The following is a 22,659-nucleotide window of genomic DNA, read 5'->3' on the forward strand; positions in this document are numbered from 1 at the left end:
GTGAGAAATGCTGCCACATCTGAAAAATGTTCAAAACACACTACCTTTTGCTCACGGGATGACATTATGCCTTTTGCCTTCTCCCTTACCACTTTGCCCTCTCTTCTCATCTCAGTTTGCATGTGGTATGGAGAAGTTGCTCTTCTCTTTGCACTTGGGCCTATGGTACACCTCTCTTTTTATTTCTGTGATTGCCTTCCTGTCCTTCCCTTGCTCCTTGTTTGTCAGGCTTTCTCAAATCTGATGTTGTCCCCGGAAGCTGCTGAACCCCCGCAGTCCCCTTTGGATGCTAACCTCTTAACTGGTATCAAACAGTTCAGTTGAGAGCACCCCCAAGGGAAAGGGGGAAAATGGGACAAAATAATAAACTTCAGGTTTTGCTCGGCTTCTTTATCTGTCAACCTGTTGGTGAAAATAACAACAAATTCACTTTAGTCACTAACCTTTGAATTCCTTGGCTCTGACTTCTCGTTATAATATTAAGTAAATAAACACGCCACCATACCTGATTATCCTCTGTGAATAACTTAGAGGACGTGTAAATTCAAATGAAGAAAACAGAAAAATAGAGTCTCAGATGCTCTTACTAATTTCTTCAATTCGGTTGTGAAAAAGCTGCTAATCTCTCTCAGTTTAATGAGTTAATCTTCAAGCAGTTCCAATGTCATTTACCCAAACAACCCGCTGGAAATATTATACATGTAGTTTGTATTGATGATTTCTCGCTGCTTCAATACCAATTCCAAAAATGACACTCTGGCTATTCAAGTCAAAATGGTTTGTTTCCTGAATATATAAAAGTGTTCATTAATTGGATCTTTTGCTGGCAAAGATGATCGCTCATAAAAGAAGCGTTCTTTTAACCAGAATATGCGCATGCGTGAAGATATTGTTTACTCCTTCTAAAATGGAAGCGCACAAAAACAAGGAAAAGAGTTCAAAAATGAAACTGGCATGGGCGCATGCGTAAATGAATAGTATACCACTCTTCTTAATATGAAGTGTTCAAACAGGAAGGAGAAAGTCCTCAGTTCCGGACACTAATCCTTGAAGAGGCAGCCCAGTGATGATCACGCGCCAGGTTAGAATGTTAGTAAATTAAACATAACGCTTCAGAGTCGCATGGCTACCACACTGTCACTTGCGCAGACAGTGTAAGATTTCTAACGCTAGTCCGACGCTAATAAAAGCACTGTTACCAAAAAAGGGTACAATACTCAATATTTTATACGGCCGAAAAAACACACGACGCTAAAATGATAAACAGACCTCCACACTCCAACTAGCCAATTGCAAAAAATGTGACGCAGTTCAGTAAATTTAAATACAGTTCTAGAAGTTCAAAAATAGATTCATGAAAGAACGAAATGAACTACTATTTTAACAAAAACTAATAAAAACAGGAACAAGTTAATTAATGGAATTAATATTTAACTCCTGCTTGAAAATCACAAAGATCCATAAAAGATAATGAATTCACTTAGCTTGCTTCTTTCTTTCACCGGAACGTTTTCTAAGTTTCTTCTTAAATCTCCAACACTTTCCAGAACCAAAATAACTAATTTTAGGCATAAGGGCCTAACTAAAGTTTTCTAAATCTTAAGAGCTTCAAACATAGGACCTTCCAGCTGGGCTTCTGACAATGAAAGGCGGTTTAGAATGTTCCAACAATGCCTTTCTGTTACTTCTGACCAATCACTGATCCTTTTGGAAGTCTCCATTTTGACTTGGGAAGCTCTCCACACTCTGCACAGAAAGTTAAGGCCCAAACCATACTTTATGTTAATCATATCCTCATTCTACCACATTCAACCAAATCCCACGGAACCTGACAGTACCCCCCCCTTAATGCCCTGTCCCAGGGCCAATTTTAGAAGGATACTTTCTATGAAATTTTGAGACTAATTGTGGTGCATGCACATTCACCTCGTCTTCCCATGTACGTTCCTCAGGTCCGAAACCTTCCCAGTCTATTAAATATTGTAGTTTCCCTCTTAACCTCCTGGAATCTACAATTCTTTTCACCACAAACTCTTCGGATGAATTCTCTAACTGAACTGGTGAAGGTGGATGTACAACTCTAGTCCCCGGAATCACAGGTTTTAATAGACTAATGTGAAAAGTTGGATGTATTTTCAAGGAAGTAGGTAGTTTTAACCGTACTGACACTGGATTGATTATCTTTTCTACTTTAAATGGACCTACAAAACGTGGAGTAAATTTGTTTTTGCCCTTAATTCTCAAATGTCTCGTCGAAAGCCAAACCAAGTCACCAACCTTATATTTAGGACCCAACCTCCTTTTTTGATCTGCAAATCTTTTGTACTTCTGTTTACTATCGAAAAGTACCCTTTTTGCTCTTTCCAAATTTTTTCTCATAGTTTTTAATCGAACCTCAACTCCAGGATTTTCTGACTCTTCAGTAATTTCAAAACTTAAAAACCGTGGGTGAAAACCTCTTCCAAGATAAAATGGAGACATGTTAGTTGAATCTTTAGCACAATTATTATAAGCAAATTCGGCAAGCCAAATCAAATCCACCCATTCTTCCCCTGCCTGTAGATAACACCTCAAATACTTCTCCAGTTCTTGATTTACTCTTTCTAGTTGTCCATTGGTCTCGGGATGATAACCTGATGATAAACTGACTTCCACACCCAAATCCTTACAAAAAACCCTCCAAAATCTAGAAATAAATTGAGGACCTCTATCTGAGATAATTTGATTAGGCAGACCATGCAGTCTAACTATTTCTCGCAAAAAGACTTTGGCCAAATTGTCTGCAGTAACCTCTCCCTCCATTGGAACAAAGTGAGCCTCTTTTGACAAGAGGTCCACCACAACTAGAATAGATGTACAACCCTTGTCACAAGGAAGATCTGTAATGAAGTCCAGGGAAATTGTATGCCAAGGACGAGGTGGAATAGGCAACGGCTCCAACAACCCGACTGGTTTTCCGGTTTGACTCTTCATTTGAGCGCAAATAGCACAAGTTTTTACAAAATTTAAGATGTCCTGACGCATTTTTTCCCACCAGAAGCTCCTCCTGACCAATTCTAGCGTCTTTCTAAAACCTGGGTGTCCGGACAGCATAGGTTCATGACAGTCTCTTATTACTCTCTCTCTCAATTCCAAAATAGGTAAGTAAAGTTTATTTTCAAAGAACGGCAATCCTTTCTCTAAAAGTTTTGTTATGGGAGTAATCAATCGAGAAAATCCTTCAATAAATCTTCTATAAAAATTCGCAAAACCTAAAAAGCTTTGAATTTCTTTTACTTTCGTTGGTGTTGGCCAATCCGTGATGGCTTGAACTTTGTTCGGATTCATCTCCAATCCCTTGGGAGAAACAATGTATCCTAAAAATTCCACTGAATTAGTATGAAACTGAGATTTTTCTAATTTAGCAAACAAATGATTCTCTTTGAGTCTTTGTAGAACCTTTCCCACATGAATTTTATGCGACTCTAAATCCTGAGAATAAATCAAAATATCATCAATGTATACTACTACGAATATATCTAAAAAATCTCTTAAAATTTCATCCATAAAGAATTGAAAGGCAGCTGGAGCATTGCATAAACCAAAAGGCATCACCAAGTACTCATAAAGCCCAAATCGGGTTTTGAATGCCGTCTTCCACTCATCACCCTCCTGGACTCTCACCAGATGATAGGCACCACGTAAATCTAGTTTGGAAAAAATTGTGGCTCCCTGGACCTGATTCAAGATTTCCGAAATTAGAGGGAGAGGATACTTGTTTTTGATTGTAATTCTATTCACAGCTCTATAATCAATGCATGTTCTGAGAGACCCATCTGGCTTTGGTACAAAAAATAATGGAGATGCGGCTGGAGATTGAGAATGACGAATAAAACCTTTAGCCAAATTTTCTGCAAGGTACTCTTTAAGATAATCATTCTCCTTTTCAGTTAATGCATACACTCGACTACTTGGTAAAACCGCCCCGGGCTCCAAATCAATTTTACAGTCAAAACTCCTATGTGGAGGTAATTCTCCTGCCTCCTTTTCATCAAACACCTCCTTGTACCCTTGATAACACTCCGGAAGATGTCCTAACACCGCTCCTATATTATGTCCTGTAATACCTGCATCAGTCAGAAAAGAGGAAACTAAACCTTGTGTTTCTTCCCTCCCAGGATTACCTTTCAAAAGGCAATTTTCTAAACAGAAACTAGACTGTAATTCTACCACTCGTCTACTCCAATCAATGTGAGGATTATGCAAGGTTAGCCATGGCATGCCTAAAATTATTTTCAAAATTGGTGTATCAATTAAATCAAATGAGATTTCTTCTCTATGACCTCCAAATAATTCCATAACCAAGACACCAGTTTCATGAGTTATAGGACCTGATGAAAGAGAAGTTCCATCTACAGCCCGAACTTGTTCCACAACTTCCTTCCTCACTAGTGGTATTCCCAATGCCTTAGCTACTCCCCAATCCATAAAGTTCCCGGTGGCTCCTGAATCAATCACTACCGGTCCATACCCTTTCTTTTCCTCCTTCCAATACAAGGATACATTTACAGTTATATGTGGAACCGCTGACTGAACTGTATTTGCAACCTGCTGTGCTTTTCCTCCGGCTGATGAAAATTTTTTGGGTGTAAAGGGACAATTTCCTAAAAAATGACCGCCCCTACCACAATATAAACACAAATTATTCTCACGCCTCCTAGTTTTTTCCTCTTTTGATAAAGGACCTTTTATTCTAATTTGTTGATCATTCACCCTTGGTTTCACTTCTTTACTACCCACCTCAAGCTTTGAACGCTCTCCTCTAATGACTGACCTCACCTCCCCCTGAGTACAACGACGCCTTTCTGCTTTCCTTTCACTTATACGATAGTCCAACTGAACTACTAAATCAATCAATTCCTCACAAGAAGAAGGGCGTTGGACTACACTGGACAAGGCATCCTTCAACTCCTCCTTGAGGCCTCTATAAAAAAGAGAAGACCTCTTCTCTGCTGGCCACTGGGATTCTAAAACCAAAGACCTAAACTGTGTGATATATGTAACCAAGTCTCTGTTTCCTTGACGCAAATCTAATAATTCACCATCAATTTCTAAGGACAGTTGTCTTTTATCAAACATTTTCTTAAATTCTTCCATAAAAAGAGAAACATTTTTTAAAGATAAACTCTTCTGCCTAACCAATAAACCTGCCCAAGTAGAAGCCTCTCCAGATAAATAAGACATCATAAAAGTAACTTTGGAAGCATCAGAAGGAAATAGTTCAGGCCTACTAAGAAAGTGCAACTCACATTGGGTTAAAAATGTCTGAAATTTACTTGAATCTCCGTAGTAACGCTCTGGAGCTGCCAAAGGTACTGGCATAACTAATGCCCTAAAACCTCCCTCTGCCCCATCACCTCTACCCACACCTCTCTCCTCACCAACCCTTACCAATTCCGGGGGAAATTCTTCTCTCCCAATTCCCTGCGTCTGTGCCATCTTTTCACTTAACTCATCTACTCTTTGTCCTAATTTTTTATTCTCTTGATATGCCACCTTTAATTCTTCCTGTAATTCCCTCACTAAAACACTTAACGCTTCCATTGAGAACTCGGGGTTCATGACAGCTTAGGAGGACTATTTTTTCTGGCCTTTCATTCTGTCAGGCTTTCTCAAATCTGATGTTGTCCCCGGAAGCTGCTGAACCCCCGCAGTCCCCTTTGGATGCTAACCTCTTAACTGGTATCAAACAGTTCAGTTGAGAGCACCCCCAAGGGAAAGGGGGAAAATGGGACAAAATAATAAACTTCAGGTTTTGCTCGGCTTCTTTATCTGTCAACCTGTTGGTGAAAATAACAACAAATTCACTTTAGTCACTAACCTTTGAATTCCTTGGCTCTGACTTCTCGTTATAATATTAAGTAAATAAACACGCCACCATACCTGATTATCCTCTGTGAATAACTTAGAGGACGTGTAAATTCAAATGAAGAAAACAGAAAAATAGAGTCTCAGATGCTCTTACTAATTTCTTCAATTCGGTTGTGAAAAAGCTGCTAATCTCTCTCAGTTTAATGAGTTAATCTTCAAGCAGTTCCAATGTCATTTACCCAAACAACCCGCTGGAAATATTATACATGTAGTTTGTATTGATGATTTCTCGCTGCTTCAATACCAATTCCAAAAATGACACTCTGGCTATTCAAGTCAAAATGGTTTGTTTCCTGAATATATAAAAGTGTTCATTAATTGGATCTTTTGCTGGCAAAGATGATCGCTCATAAAAGAAGCGTTCTTTTAACCAGAATATGCGCATGCGTGAAGATATTGTTTACTCCTTCTAAAATGGAAGCGCACAAAAACAAGGAAAAGAGTTCAAAAATGAAACTGGCATGGGCGCATGCGTAAATGAATAGTATACCACTCTTCTTAATATGAAGTGTTCAAACAGGAAGGAGAAAGTCCTCAGTTCCGGACACTAATCCTTGAAGAGGCAGCCCAGTGATGATCACGCGCCAGGTTAGAATGTTAGTAAATTAAACATAACGCTTCAGAGTCGCATGGCTACCACACTGTCACTTGCGCAGACAGTGTAAGATTTCTAACGCTAGTCCGACGCTAATAAAAGCACTGTTACCAAAAAAGGGTACAATACTCAATATTTTATACGGCCGAAAAAACACACGACGCTAAAATGATAAACAGACCTCCACACTCCAACTAGCCAATTGCAAAAAATGTGACGCAGTTCAGTAAATTTAAATACAGTTCTAGAAGTTCAAAAATAGATTCATGAAAGAACGAAATGAACTACTATTTTAACAAAAACTAATAAAAACAGGAACAAGTTAATTAATGGAATTAATATTTAACTCCTGCTTGAAAATCACAAAGATCCATAAAAGATAATGAATTCACTTAGCTTGCTTCTTTCTTTCACCGGAACGTTTTCTAAGTTTCTTCTTAAATCTCCAACACTTTCCAGAACCAAAATAACTAATTTTAGGCACAAGGGCCTAACTAAAGTTTTCTAAATCTTAAGAGCTTCAAACATAGGACCTTCCAGCTGGGCTTCTGACAATGAAAGGCGGTTTAGAATGTTCCAACAATGCCTTTCTGTTACTTCTGACCAATCACTGATCCTTTTGGAAGTCTCCATTTTGACTTGGGAAGCTCTCCACACTCTGCACAGAAAGTTAAGGCCCAAACCATACTTTATGTTAATCATATCCTCATTCTACCACATTCAACCAAATCCCACGGAACCTGACATTGTTTAGGAAGCTCCTTACACACTGGAACATGTTCTCCATCTTCTTCATTATACTTATCACTTCTTCCAAGGTGGGGGTCAGCTTTGGGACAAATCTCTGCCGTTAGGAAGTCGTAAACTTTAACGTAAACTGCTCCCCATAACAGTGGGAACATGTGCACTTGTTGGCTAAAGGAGTTGGATAGATGCTTGGGGATGCCAAGAAGTACTGTCTTTGCTAGGTTTGGTAGAATTCTACTCAAAATGTTTTCCCGTTTTGCATACAGGACCAAGCCTAACAGGGAACTTTGAAGAGAGCTTGTGAGTTTAACGGGTGTGAAACATGTGAGGTTGAATTTGTAGATGTCAAGATGATAGCAAAAGCCCCTTTCTTGTGTTGTTTCGATACAGCATTACCGGCAATTACTATTATGAATAACAATGACACCAGTGTTGGGGCAATGATGTTAATTTGAGAAAAGGGCACCTGTTTAAGGCCCTGCTCTACCCAGGTAGGTAAACAATCATAAGACACAATTGAGCAAGTTATTAAAACCCAACCAAAAGAACACGAACTCTTGACAGTCGTAAGCAAACAAAATAGTGATGATGACTGCTACTTTTGATTATGATTTAATACATAAGAACACATAAGAAGCATGTGCTATTTATACATTAAGCAAAAAACATAGGACACTCAATAAAATACATAGAACGTACATAACATAGTACATACATTTTTATCCCAACATGAGACATGAACCATGACAGTGTAATTGTGGACACTGTATGAAAGTCACTGAATTCGACTATATCTTGGTGTAATATTGTGGCCTCGAAGCTATCCTGTGTAGCTGCCGTTCGGTCGGCCTTCATCAGGACGGGGGAATTGTACACTTGAGGAATCCTATGTGATCGTAACCGGTTGCAGAGGGGCAAAAATCTGAAGGTCTGAATCGTCAGATGTAAGAAGGAGAAGATTCCAAAACAAGGGTCAAGTCAACTGTCGACCTGTAACCGGATAGTTCGGAGAAAGTAGGCTGGGAGTGGTAAAAGAGTAGACCGTGTCTAAAGATCCAATCAAGGCATATACGGCTCTAAACAAGTCTGTGTGCCAGGAGGAGATCAATCAGCCACTCGTCCTCCACATACAGGACAGCGCCACATGCTTCTTATGTATTAAATCATAATCAAAAGTAGCAGTCATCATCACTATTTTGTTTGCTTACTGACTGTCAGGAGTTAGTGTTCTTTTGTTTGGGTTTTATTACCTTGCTCAATTGGGGCAGTGATGCTGCATGAACAAAATGGCAATGAATGGACGTTACATTTTGCTCATGTACTTTAAGAGTAGCTGAGTACAACTATTCAATTATCGAAAAGGAAGCCCTTTGCTGTGCCTGGGAAACCTTCAAATGGGACAGGCCTTATGGGGCAGGACCTTCATGATTAGGACTAATCACAAGCCATTGGTTCAGATCTTTTCAGAAAGGGGCGTTAGATGGACCTTTAGGGAGAATTATGAGACCAGTGATGGCCATGCTATGCTTAGACGTTGAGGGGGAGCATGTCCCTGGCATTGATAATGGCATTGCGGGTATGTTTTAGGTAAGGCCAGGGTAACGAGCGTAGGTGAGGAGCAGGATGAGATGGAACAATAGATATTAGATGAGGAGACAGACTTCACAGTACAAGGGAGCATAGTTGATGATGAAACGTGGGACAAAGAAATGGACAGGGGCCCCCTTTTAAAGTAAGCCATGCAATGTATAACGTGTGATTGTGAAAACTAAGCAATGTTTGAGGGTGCAAAGAAGTCTGATAGAGTCAAGGACAAATTGAATATGATGGATGGCTTCCTATGCAAGGGGACAAAGCTGGTTCCCAGGGAAAGGGGATAGGTCAAACATTCTGAAGTTTTGTCATGAGGGCCCTTTAGGTATAGAGAAGACAAGGGGGAGACTCAGAGATGACTTCTGATGAGTGGACTTAGATGTAGATATGGAGACTTTAGTGAAGAGCTGCCCTCAGTGCCCAGTGAGAGACAGGGCAACCATAACCCACACAACCCCCCTGAGACTATTGGAACTACCATAATTGCCTTTGGAATTGGTTGACATTGACATTTTAGGACCAGTCAATGGTGAGAGAGGGCGGAGAATATGTGTACTTGTGCTGGTTGAAATTTTACTCCAAGTGGGTGGAGGTCAAGGTGGTTTTTGAAGCTGGCGCCTGAGCTGTAAATAATTCCATTGATTATATCTTCCAGAGGGAGGTAGTATACCAGAAAGGTGTTGATAGACACCAAAGTCCAATTTATATTCAATTAAACTTTTGCATGCTGAATTAAATTGGGGTGGAACATTACTAAGAGAGTAACATGGTCATAAGGAGGTTCAATAGGCAATGATATAGGTTATTCAAGGGGCAAGAGGATCATAATGGGAAGAGGATGTAGTGAGAAAAGTGGGCAAATATCACTGTTCTCCACTTGCCACTACAGGATAAGTGCCTTTGAGGTACTAAGGAGTAGAAGGCCTAATACCTTGGTGTGTCCCTCATAGTTGAGAAGAGCAAGACATGCAGAGAGGTATGAGAAAGAATTGCATGACAGCATTGAGTGGACTGGTGAGAGAAGTAAGGAGATATTTGAATGCCTTAGGGACTCCAGGCCAAAGTTGAAGAAGGGACTGACTGGTGAATAAAGCTACGCTCTGCCTGGGTGCTTGTTGAACCCTGCAACTGTTACCTGCAATACAATAAACCTGGGGTTTAAAACGAACTATTGTCAATACGCTGTGCTTGCAGCCACTTGTGTACAACAGGAACACCAATGCAATTGGATAGACATCTGAGAAGCCCCACCCCACCCCCCAGAAAGAATGTGATAAAATCCTGGGGCAACCGAGGGAACAAGAGCATTATGGATTACTCCATTCCAAACCCTTTGTAAAGATCTTCAAGGTTTCTTTTATTAAACCAAATCTCAGTTGTGTCCTGGTGGCTCCGAAAACTCCAATCTCACTCCACCATTAAATACATTAAATTATCTTACACCTATAATGTTGGATTCATTTCTGAACATGGTCACATCCAGTTTACCACCAGATTCCAACTTGACCTATGCCCAGAACATACTGTTAAAACTACTGCAGCCCTTCTGGGTTGGCACGTGTAATATGGAACATTCTGAATCTCTCATTTTGCCTAGCCCCATAACCAAAAGGCTTTGAACAAGCTATTACAAACTTCAGGAACATCTATGGGGGCTACTATGACCCCTACATATGCAAACTGCTTTATGTTCAAGTTTGAGACTGATCATGTTCTGTCTAAAATCAACTGGAAGAACAATATCCACTTATGGATAAGATATATCGATGATATTATTGGGATCTGGTCTGGATCAGAGATCGACTTGATCAGCTTCTTCACTTATTTAAACAGCATAGACCCACAAATACAATTTACACATGAAACACCCAGGACAGAAATACATTTCGTAGACGTCAAGATTCAAACCAACACCAATGGCTATAGAACCAATCTATTTCGCAAATAAACGGACAGGAATAATTTGTTACATCGACTACGTTTCCACCAACCTAGCCTTATTCGCAACCTTCCGTACAGCCAACTACTCTGTGTAAAACTTTAGTCAGTGATCCTGCTGACAATAGTAAAGAAAAAGCTGAAATGACGAAGAAGATTGTGGCGAGGGGCTACAAGGACAGTGACATAGAAACAGCCACACTCAGGATCAACCAGACTAATTGCGAAACCTTGCTAACACAGACTAAAGCAAAAAAGAGTACAGTACCCTAGGTATATGTCTCCAGGTTTTCCTGGAAAGCCATAGAATCAAGAATATTGTGAAGAAAAACTGGGAGATTTTGACTTGTGACATTAGAGTACAACACCTGTTCAAGGAACCTCCTATTTTCGCATATCAGAGGAGTCGGAATCAAAGAGACAAACTGGTATCAACTAAACCCCCATCCCAGGGACGTATCACATTACGGACTGGGAGTTTCCCATGCCTACATTGTGTCAATTGTGGATTTGTGACTAAAGGCAATACCATAAATCATCCACGCACAGGGAGAGCATAAAACTGCACAGCTATGGAACTTGCGAAAGCAGCAATATCATTCATTCCATAAAGTGCCTATGTGGGGAAATCTAAACGCGCTGCAAAGACACAATGGAATGAACATAGGTCATGCATAAGGAACTTGAACACGCCACTGGGCAGAGAAGAGACACAATCTGGCACAAATCAGATTTCAGATCTTGGAAGTAATATCTCAGCCCAAGACCCCTGGTCATAAAACTGTACATCGGCCGATCAATCATGAAGATCAGAGAGTGCCGACAGGCTGTCCCCACCATCGGTTCATGTGATTTGTGCTGCGAGGTGCCAGGGGAGAAGGTAACAAATTTAGGCTGCAGGTTGGAAAGTTGGGGGGGCGCCGGCGTGTCTGGGATGGAGCAGGGGTTCATGAAGTTCTGAGAATTTATCATGACCTTGAAAGTATCTGGCTCGCTCATGTCCTTTGTACCAGGTGCACTGTAGGGCTGAGATATGAATCAATGAATTGTGCAACTAAATTGCCAATTAGAGCCTTTCTACCCGATGATGGAAGAAGAAGATCCCCATGTGGAAGAAGATGCCGGAACCAATTGCCTGTCATTCCGTATGGAGCAGGCTATATGTGTATAGGGTTGCCCCAACCAGCTACATGGAAAGAAGAGGGTGTGGGTAGGGGTCGGCAGGGGACAGGGAGCGTACAACTGGTAGGAACGCTTAAGACGATCTATGTTTTGTATATGGTGTGACATTTTAATACATAAGGCTTTTAAGATGGGGGTTCTTACACCATTAGAGTACATGTGTAGTGCATTGCCCTTGCATAGGATAAAATTGAGAAATACCATAAGCAGTGGGTGACGGAGACTCAGTGGGGATGTTCCGCCCATGACTAGAGCAGGGTATGAACAATAGAGGGATACTGGAACACATGTACATGTTTTTGGCTGCTAAATATAAAGGTAAAAAGCTCCAAATGAGGAAAGAGATTTTAGAATTATGGAAAATGGTGGAGGAAATATAGGACAATGATGAGTGTAAATCCCAGTGTGCCAACAGCCCAACCACAAGTGTAGTTAAAGCAGCAGTATCTGAGCAAAAAACGTTACCTCCACCCCCAGTAGAATGTTACCTGATCCTTCCCGCCACCGGATATACCAATCGCCCAACAGTCACAGCACCACCCCATCTGTGTTACCACTCCCATAGCAAACAAATTCCAACACTGCTGTACAGTTGGATCGGAAACCACAGACGGAGTTAGAAGAGGCATTAGAGGCAGCAAAGCTGGAATTGGCACGGTTGAGGGCCCTCAGGGAAGAAGGAAGCCAATCAGGCTGTGGACTAAACTAGATAGTACTGCGATCAAGGATGTGCACATTGAGAAGAACGTAAAGTGTGATGAACGAGGGGCAGGGAGTGTAGACTATGGGACAGTGAGGTCAGATGGAGATACAAACTTCAATACCATATGAGAAACACTAAGCATATACAGAGTTGCCCCCACAAATCGCTCAGGCACAGTTGCCGGCCCTGTCCGGCATCTTAACACAAGCTGCACTGCCAGGCCAATCATACAGCCCCCAAATGACTGGTAGCAATGCCGTTCCTAATGGGACAGTGACGCATTATCATGAAGCAAGTGTCATGGGAGGCAACCCTTTCACATTCCCAGGTACAAATACATATCTTGTTTAGGACAGCCCACAGAAAGCTCTTGCATGCCCAGGTCAGTGCATGACTACCCACCCAGACGAGGAAGCATTGGTGGGCACTGAGATAGGAAATAAACAATTCATTTTTACGGTTAACATAGGTGCCACTAAATCATGCATTAGTGAAGGAAACTTTCCGTTATCAGGCGAAACTCTTGACACTCAAGGCTTCTCTAAGGTTGTGGCAATGGTTCCTTTCACAGAGGACGTATCCATCAAAATAGTAGGCAAAGTGGTGTGTGCACCTTTACTATATTCGGAAACCTCCTCTGTAAATACTCAACAAAGGATTGGGGGGGTTATTTTGAAATCCGTGCTCAAACTTCAAAAACTAAAATGTCCAAATGACGGCTCTAGAGTGCTGTAAAATCATTCTGAAGGAGTTTTGATGTTCAAAAGTTCTTTAATGTGATAAACAGCCGACACGTGTTTCGACCACTGGTCATTCTCAAGGCTGTGTTTCATGTATGGCCATACATAATTGGTTTACAAAATACCACGGTCACATGGTAAAAATTGTGATACATTCAATTTTTCAGACAGAAATACCATGAATGAAAAGAAAAACATCCGAAATGAGTTACATGTACATTACCAAAAAATGTGATTATCCAAGAATTATGAAATAAAGAATAAAAGTCATACCATATAGTATCATAACACCGGATCAGGATAAACAGGTAAGTTGAGGGCAGTGGAAGAAATAAAAGAAAAGGGAAAAAAAGAACACAATGAAAAGCAATTCTGCATTTCCAAATCCTGGAATTTAGCTATCTTAGATTTATAGCTTTTGATACTCAAAATGATTAGAGACACTAGTGTCTCACTTTCTATATTGTTACATGTTAGTTCAGCCATTCCATTTGGTATTGGGTATAGTGGTTGAGCAACTTAATTGTACGATCATAGTTCTCTACTTCTTGACTATGTGTAACACTTCCTCATCTATATTATTATTGGTAGTCAAGGGTTTGGGACTTACCAAATTGTTCATGATCTGGCAATCCAAACAATAGATTATGTCTTTAGAAATGCTTCTGCATCTTACTTACAACATGTACAAATGCTTAAGAGTTTTTTAAGATTTACATTGGACAATCATGCATTTATATTCAATGATCAGTATTTTGTACAAGTCAAAGGGGTAGCAGTGGGTGCTAAATCTGCTCCCTCTTTGGCCAACTTATTCATGTCACAATATGAGGAAACTTACATCTTCAATAATGAATCATTCAAAACAAGTCTTGTTGCGTGGAAGCGCTATATAGATGATCTTTTGATTGTGGGGAAGGATACTATGACGACTTTTGATTTGTTTGTTGAACATGTCAACATTAACAGTTTTGGTATTGAGCTCACTGGATCAGCTAGCGAGAGTGCTATTGATTTTTTGGATCTCCATATTTTTGTAGAAGGAGGCACTATACAGACTAGAATATATTGTAAACCAACAGAGGTGAATTCTGTACTATATGCACCAAGCAGCCATCAGAGGGCCACAATCAGCAATATTCCAGCAGGAGAATTTTATCGAGCTAGGAGGAATTGCAATAAGGATGTAGATTATAAGAAAGAATCTCAGATACTGGTTGGGAGGTTCACGAATAGAGGGCACTCTCTGAAGGATGTTAATAAGGCGGCTTGTAAATACAATGACAAAAAGCAAATAGAATTTTTGCAAGAATGTTCCAAGAGTAAACTGGATGATGATCACATATCAATCATAAAACAATTTTCACAAGATTCTTCATCTTTGTATCGTTTGGTATCCAAACATTGACAATGATTTGTTGCCTTACTTGTCAGAGAAACCAAAGTTTACATACACTAGAGCAGGTACCATTAAACAGAAATTGAGTCCCTCTTTTTTAAATTTGAAGGAAGCGAACAATTCCAATTGGCTCAACACTAACAATGGTTTTTACAAATGTGGCCATTGCAATCAATGGAAATTTGCTTACAACAACTGTAAGGTTTACACAGACACAAATGGGACTGCAATTGGTATTAGAGACTTTTTCAACTGTAAAACATGCTATGTAGTATATGCGATTATATGTGTTTGTGGAAAACTATATATTGGCAGTACGATCAGACAATTGAGAATCAGAATTAAAGAACATTTGGCGAGTCTGAAGAATGTGGAACCTAAATCACTCCTGGCCATTCATTGGCAAAAGCGACATCAGATGAGCTATCAAGATGATATAAGATTTATTGCTTTAATGAAAGCTAAGATGGGCAAACGAGGTGGCAATCTCAAACTCACTTTGAGACAAATGGAAGCCAAATGTATTTGTTTAACGAGAAGTATGCAGGTGGGTCTCAATTGTGACCATGAGATGCATGTATTTTTGTAGTATGGTACAATTACGAAAGAGATGATCCCATTTTTTCTTTTTGTTGTTCAGCCATTCCGTTTGTATTCAGGCCAATAGTCTAGTGTTTACATTCTTAGGACCCAGAACCCAAGGTAGTGTGTGGAAACATAAAGACAAATTACAAAATAAAAATGACCGTTCACTCAGACATCAATGACACAATGCCTAAGCAACCATTAAAGTGTTGAAAATTTTCATTTAACGAATCATGACCTAAATATATCGAGTCGGAGCAGCAACGACAGCGATTAACAGGAAGACTGTGTTTATATTATATCAAACAATAACTATGTGAGATATGGAGGTTTATGATCTCTCGGTTCTCACTTATTTGTTTTAGAATGAGACGATCTTTGATGCCCATTTTTCCAAATTGAAATTCCCCGCGAAGTATTAGAAAATAAATAATGGCATTCAAGATTGATATATGTTCTGTTGAGAGGTAGCAGAAGCAAGCAAGCTTCTGCATCCCTATCTAATCTTTTCAGTAAATTAGCCGCAGCTCGGTATAACAACCAATAACCAGATGCAATAAATAGGATGTTTACATAAAAACGTCACGCGCGCATCCCTATCTAATCTTTTAAATGAGCATCATGCGTTAGAAACAATGTTTTGATAGTAGACGTCACGCGTAGTAACGTGTTACGTCATTATGTAAATATGCAGTGTTTTCCCATGATTTCATAGAGGCTCGGCATTATGCCTGTTTGAGACGCGGAGCATATGGGATAGAACCCTTCTATTGTGGAATAAGGTCATTGACAACAAGAGAAAGGCATTTATGCAATGTAAACCAGCATTGAGTCAATTTCAAACATGTTCAAGTTCAAAGGGGGATTAATGTTATCAAGCACGCCACAATGGGCAATGGGTTCTATTATAGGAGGAGGGGCGATATAGGACATTAATGCTAATTAGAAGGAGGGGCGATATAGGACATTAATGCTAATTAGAAGACTCTTTATGTAACATTTAGTGGGCAATGATATCCTGGTATAATGTCATGACGCAAATACAATATTGTATTTCTAGGTGACCGAAGCCACTAACAGCTGGGACTATCGGCTATGGTTAATGGTAACCGCACACCAATTTTTCATCTAAGGAAAGGAGCATGATTCAACAGAGTGCGTTTTCAGTTATTTTACGGGTTTCTGGTAGGTGGCCATTAGTTATGATTTATTTTTAGGCCAATTTTAATAAATGTGGAAACAAAAGTAGTTAATACCGTTTTTTTAAAAAATTACAGTTAACCAATGAGTCCAAATCACTATTTTTTTCTCCCTAAATCAGGAAATTTATTTGATAAGTCCCAATCCCTTAACTACCAATAATAATATAGATGAGGAAGTGTTACACATAGTCAAGAAGTAGAGAACTATGATCGTACAATTAAGTTGCTCAACCACTATACCCAATACCAAATGGAATGACTGAACTAACATGTAACGATATAGAAAGTGAGACACTAGTGTCTCTAATCATTTTGAGTATCAAAAGCTATAAATCTAAGGTAGCTAAATTCCAGGATTTGGAAATGTAGAATCGCTTTTCATTGCATTCTTTTTATCCCTTTTCTTTTATTTCCTCCACTGCCCTTAACTTACCTGTTTATCCTGATCTGGTGTTATGATACTATATGGTATGACTTTTATTCTTTATTTCATAGTTTTTTAATAATCACATTTTTTGGTAATGTGCATGTAACTAATTTCAGATGTTTTTCTTTTCTTTCATGGTATTTCTGTCTGCAAAATTGAATGTATCATAATTTTTACCATGTGACCATGGTATTTTGTAAACCAATTATGTATGGCCATACATGAAACACAGCCTTGAGAACGACCAGTGGTCGAAACACGTGTCGGCTGTTTATCACATTAAAGAACTTTTGAACATCAAAACTCCTTCCGAATGATTTCACGGCACTCTAGAGCCGTCATTTGGACATTTTAGTTTTTCAAGTTTGAGCGCGGATTTCAAAATAGCCCCCCCCAATCCTTTGTTGAGTGGTTACTATTTACAGAACTCTGTGGAAGGCTCTGTGGGGAGGTTTCTGTCCGCAGCCAACAATTATTTCTCTTATATGGACTTATAACACCAGAACTAGCAACCAAACAATTTTGAGAGTGGTCACTAGCGCGCAGAGTGATATACGATCCCACACCTTACTTTTACTAATTTACAAAATCCTATGGTGCGCTGCTGAAACCCACTTACCAATCATGGCAGATTATATGTGTAACAGGGATGAGGATAGGCTTCTATTGATTTTGCAGGGAAATATTTCTCCCTCTTCACAAATGCTGGAACATAGATGAGCATCAAGGAACACGTCCCCCCGACCCAGTCCTGGTGCAGCTTTACATAGGCCCTGGACCCACAAGTTCAATAATGATCCATCAGGACAGCTGCCCCTTCCTTCATATCTGGTACATCAAAAGGTCGGCCACACTGGCGATTCTCTCCAACTTTCCCCGTACCGTTATTTCCCACTCCATAAGGATGCATTCTTAGGGGTAGTATCGGCAATGATCCTCCCTTATCGTCGACCCATGTCAACAATATTGCAATGTTCATCCATTGTTCTTTACATTCTTTTTCTGCATTTGCCACAACTGCTTCCCACTGTCTGGTTAATGCTGCTGCTTTGCACACAACCAATGCATCAGCCCATCCTTCGTGAGTAAGCACTGTTCCTTTGATTTGTAGTTGACCTCTTTCTCAACATTCTCAGATTTCCTCCCTATGCTTATCTTTGCATTGCAGAATCCTGTTTTCTTAAATCTTGATTCCTGCTCAATCTATTCCAGGCTGTTCATATTGTATTATTTGATGCTTTGTTTTGGGCTTCTCTCTTGTCTTTAAATCTCGCACATAATTGTCTTCTCTTTGAGATGTACTTTATTCATCCACACTATGGATGCTGTTCTGCCTTGGAACTGCCCTCTTGTCAGGCAAAGTGAAAGATGTGTCAGGCAATGTGCTTTTTTCACTGATACTTCTGTGGCTATTAATATTTTATAGGTTTCCAAAGCATGAGGTATTAGGGAACACATGTAGCAACTCTCCTTAGATGTTCTCTCTCCCACCTTTTTCATGCGCTGACACCACATGTTATTACCCAAGTGTGCTGCTTTATGTAGATAAGTGTTTATCCCTTCATTATTTTCCTCTGCGTTTCTCCTAACTCTTCCATATGCAAGGTTTGTGTACTGGCCACAAAGTGAATCAAAAGCAGTTTTCATGGTGGGGATAACCAAAGGGACGTCTGCTTTATTTGGACTAATCTAATAAAGAGTGTGAAACAAGAGAAACAGAAAGACGAAAAGAGAAATTGTACATGCACACACTATGCACAAGACCATGGACATCCACCTCTCTCCCCATCATGGTACTAGTCGTGCATGTTCACTCCCTAAAATCGTGTTTGCCTCATCATTCCTCATTTCTAATATAATCATAAGAACATGCTATACATGTTCAATGATTGCAATTAACAGTCTCCTAATCACAGGGCCATTTTTAGGATCCTTTAAAAAAAGTGTGAATATCAACATTTCTTCTGACAAGAGCAGGATAATCTTGAAGGACAAATACAAAAACAGCACACACGATCCTATGCACACCCATGTTAGTTAGGACCATAGGGCTAACCAAATAGATATTCAGTGAGAAAGGAATTTGGATATTGCTCTTGTTTCCAATCTTCAAACTTGAAATCACATTCAGGCATATTCGTGATACATCAATATTTTTCTAAAGTTAATTTTCAAAGATTCCTGTGACATTCCCGCTATAATATCTATAAGGAGTGCCCAAAAGAGTCACAGTCCAAATGCAAAATCTGCATTAACAGCTTGTTGATCTGCCTTCCTTCTTCTTCGTCATCTGAGTCTGCAGACGCTGAATTCTCGTCCTGCTTCTGTATCAGCAACAGTTGGAGGGGTGGTCTCACCGTTGTACAATTTCACATCGTTAAGTGAAACCAAGCTTGCATGCCATTGAAACGTGGCTCGTGCCAATTTCGGGTGAAATCTTTAATCAGAACGTTGTCACCAACAAACAATTTAGGTGCCGATAAAAGTTCAGGAGATTCGGTTGCTGGATTGTTTTCATCTGTGTTATGAGACGGGTTCCTCTGACATGTGAGTTGATCTGAAATGAGAGAGATGCTAGAGGTAATACATGTTAAATAGTTATGCAGCTCATCACCTAACAGTTTTGCTGTACTCTGGGCATCACTTCAACTTCTCGATGGAGGTGTAAGAGGTGTTACCATTTGCCTCCCTGTCAATAGTGCATGTGGGATGAGGTGGTGGTCCGAACCAGGCATATAAAGCTAAGGACAGGCAATATAGCCATTGCTTTTTCAAAGTTAGCTTGATTTTGGCAATCCTTTCTTTAAGGAGGCTGCTGAGTCTCTCACATATCCCATTTGATTGTGGGTGATAAGCAGAAGAAAACTTGTGTTTAATACTCAATAACAGTTCTATTCGCTCAAACACTTCATCAACAAAATGTGGCCCCTTGTCGGATCTCAACACCTCACACACACCTCATCTTAGAAAGACTTCATGTGCTAAAACCGTTGCTGTGCAAGTGGTGTCAGGGTGTGTATATGGACCTGCCTCGCTCCAGATACCTATATACATTAAACCTGCAGCATATCAACATAATCAATATGCAAATGCTGAAAAGGACCATCCATTCAAGGTATTACTCCTCTAATTGTTCTCAGTGTATGGCCAGCAGTAAACCTTTGACACACAATGCAATTCACTACAAAGAATGCAACATGTTCTAACAAATTTGGAATAAACCAGTCCTCTGCAATTGTTGCAGCAAGACTCTCCCTAGTTACATGTGCAGGGTAGTGCAGCTGTTCAAGTGCTACCTTTAATAATGCTACTGGCATCACCGGCTTTCCAGCGCTATCCTGTCACCAAAAAATGCTTCTGTGGGGGATAAACAATACCCCCTTCATTTCCATAACTCCTGCTCTTCCTGCAGTGCACTCCCTTGAATCTCCATTAATTGGGTCTTTGGCAATGATTAAACCTTTCTTGCATTACCATAATCATGACTACTTTCTCCCTGATATTTGGAGTGTCAAAATTTGAGATATCTGGGGAATATGCAACCTTTTTGGCTTCTGCACATGCAGCTTCATTCCTGCAAGAAATAAAATCTGTTTGCTTAGTGTGAGCAGCACATTACTCCTACGTCCCGTCCCCTTTCCTCTATACTTATGGGACATCTCTCCGTCTTGTGGGACGGGACCGGAGCACTTTGTAAAAAGCATCCACATTTTTTCCAAAAATGTGTCCTTCCTCTCTTTCTTGCGCGGGGCCCGGCACGCGGCCATAACCCCGCCCATCTTGGTTCCGCCCTGCGCATCGCCCATCAGTCCTTTTCTCCGCTCGATTGGGGCCGGACGCACTTGCATCCTCGGAAGATTTTCTTCCCTTTTTTCCTCTCTGGTTCTCTCTAGCGTTCGTTTATTAGTCTGTCTATGTCTTTCAAGTTAGACTTTCCAGATTGTTCATCGTGTCACCGTCGCTTCGCAAGGGCGGATCCCCATCCTCTCTGTTTAGAGTGTTTGGGTCCGGAACACCGTTGGGACTCCTGTTTTTACTGTGACTCCCTTTCGGTCCGGGCACTTCAACGTCAGTTGGAGCGGTGGGAGGAGGTGTTCCGACAAAGTCCTCCTTCGCGTTTTCAGGCTTTCATCAACGAGAAAAAAGAACACCCGCTAAGTTCTTTACTTTTCAGAGCACCCCAGCCGAGGGATACCTTTCCGGGTTCCTCTTGGTCCGGGAGGGGCATTGATCGCTCTGTCAACGGGGTTCGCCCTGAGGTGCCCGTTGGGCCTAATAATTCTACCAGAGATTTCTCCGAGGGTCTCCGTAAGGGGCCTGTGAACACCGGAGTACGCTCCGAGGCCCCTCCTGTGGGGGCTGTTTGTAGACCCAGTTCTACTGAATCGTGCGGTACCGGAGCTCGCTCTGAGGCCTCTCTGTCGGCTTCCCTCAAAAGTAAGACCGGGGTGCGCCCCGAGGACTTGAGTGGGCTCGCTGTTACCGAACGGATGTTCGAGGCTCGTGCAGATAAGACTGTTACCGGACCTGGGTCCGAGGTCCCTCATTCAGAGGCTAAAGCTATCAACAGTTCTGAGAGGCCTGACAAGGCCTTGTCGGTGAAAGCAGTTGCTCACTGTGCCCGCTCTTGTGGTGACACCAGATCTGTTGAGGGGGCAAAGAAGCAAAGTTCTTCTTTTACCGGCAGTGCCGAGGTCCTTCCTTCGAAGGCTAATTTGGCGGTTGGTATGTCTCAAAAACATTCCAGGCCTCATAGTACCGGCTCTGCCGAGGTTCCTTATGTTAAGGCTAAGATTAAGACCCCTGATCCATCGACGGGGACCCCTGCCTCACTTCCTCACGCCGCAGTTCCCCTCAGATGAGGACAAAATGGCGCCCGTTCCCGCCACGACCACGATGGCCATTTTAGGTGCTACCCCTACAACTACACCATCGGCCTATGGTGTAGGGCTCGGCCCCTTTGGTGAACCGAAGGTCCCTTGTGCGCATCCTTACCGGCCGGTTTATGATTGGAACGCCTGGATGCCTCTTCCGCACAATGTTTCGTTGCGCGCGAGAGCGGCACCTTTGATTTATGTGGATACGTCGGTGGAGGGGCCGGTGAGGCACCCTTCCCCGTTACATCCCTGGATTTGTCCACCTCATGAGAGGCCTCCTCAGGTTCCGAAACAGTCTCCTGAGGATGCCTTGTTCGGTAAATTTCAGGCGCTTATGCGCACCGACCCCATGAGGGAATATTTCAAAGGGCTTTTCAAGGAGATATGTGCACCTGCGTCTACGGCTCCACCCGTTCCTCCAGTGGTCCCGCCGGCGCCTCCCTTGCCCGTGGTGCCTCCCCCGGCTCTTCCGCCTATGCCTCTGTTGTCCCCAGTGGACAAGGCAGTGCCTGACCCGGCTCAGCAGGATCCTGACCTGTCAGATGACCCTTAAGGCGATCAGGACAGCAAGGACCTTCCCCGCTCTATCAGAGCCTTTCATGACCGGGTACTGGACATCAGTGCTTTAAGTGGGGTAAGAAATTGAGGGGGGGCCCTTGTTTGGGGGCGTGGCTTTCATTGTGGGCGTGGTCTAAAAGTCCACAAATCATAGTAAGGTGCGCAAACAAATATATAAATGTATGTGAGCATTTATATGTTTG

Source organism: Ambystoma mexicanum, chromosome 3q, assembly GCF_040938575.1.
Source record: "Ambystoma mexicanum isolate Mex_15411 chromosome 3q, UKY_AmexF1_1, whole genome shotgun sequence".
In the NCBI taxonomy this organism is placed as follows: Eukaryota; Metazoa; Chordata; class Amphibia; order Caudata; family Ambystomatidae; genus Ambystoma; species Ambystoma mexicanum.